Raw genomic sequence first — 918 nt, forward strand, 5'->3', positions numbered from 1 at the left:
GTGCCGAGATGGTCCAGAATCCGGCCTTCATCAAGTGGTATGATGCCGACCAGCAGCTCCTCAGTGGGCTTCTATCTTCCATGACGGAAGACATTCTCCGTGATGTGATCACGACCACCTCATCTAGGGAAGTTTGGGAATCTCTGCAGCGCCAGTTCTCCTCCTCCACGAAGGCCCGAACACTACAACTTTGGGTTCAGCTCGCCACTGCGAAGAAGCATGATCTTTCGGCAGCTGACTATTTTCGGAAGATAAAAGGCATCGCCACTGAACTTGCTGTTGCCAATGAAATCCTGTGTGATGATGAGGTGATTGCATATTTACTCGCCGGTCTTCCCGCTGAATATGATCCATTTGTTACGTCGCTAACCACCAGAACCGAGCCTGCTTCCCTTGATGATGTCTTCGCACACCTCCTAGCGTTCGAAGCTCGACAACTGCAGCATATCACCGACATGCAGCTGAACATTGGTTCGTCTGCAAATTACGCTAGGCGTGGCGGACATGGTAATCATGGTCGAGGCTGTGGTGGTCGTGGCCGTAGTCGGGGACGTGGTGGTGCTCCCCGTTCCAGCCCATCTGCCAAATTTGTGGTAAGACTGGCCACACAACAGTTCGGTGCTGGTACAGGAATGATGAATCCTACAATGAAGATCCCCCTTCGGCTGTTGTTGCCTCCACTTCGTACACGGTTGACACAAACTGGTATAATGACACCGGGGCGACGGATCACATCACCAGTGCTCTTGACCGTTTGACCATCCGTGAACGCTACAATGGCGGAGAACAGGTCCAAGTCAGCAATGGTGCAGGTTTGCAGATTCTACATATTGGTCATTCCTCAATTGAATCTAATGATCGCCCACTTGCACTTCGTGATGTTCTTCACGTTCCAAATATCACCAAAAACCTTTTATC

The 918-nt window shown here is 50.9% G+C and overlaps 1 non-coding gene across 1 annotated transcript; it reads left to right on the plus strand.

The window, feature by feature from the left end:
* Positions 1-290: 290 nt before the first annotated feature.
* LOC111589417 (small nucleolar RNA Z247) lies at positions 291-430 on the plus strand. Its single transcript, XR_004849842.1, has one exon. It is a non-coding gene; the product is annotated as a small nucleolar RNA Z247 (small nucleolar RNA).
* Positions 431-918: the final 488 nt, after the last annotated feature.

Source organism: Zea mays, chromosome 5 (assembly GCF_902167145.1).
Source record: "Zea mays cultivar B73 chromosome 5, Zm-B73-REFERENCE-NAM-5.0, whole genome shotgun sequence".
In the NCBI taxonomy this organism is placed as follows: Eukaryota; Viridiplantae; Streptophyta; class Magnoliopsida; order Poales; family Poaceae; genus Zea; species Zea mays.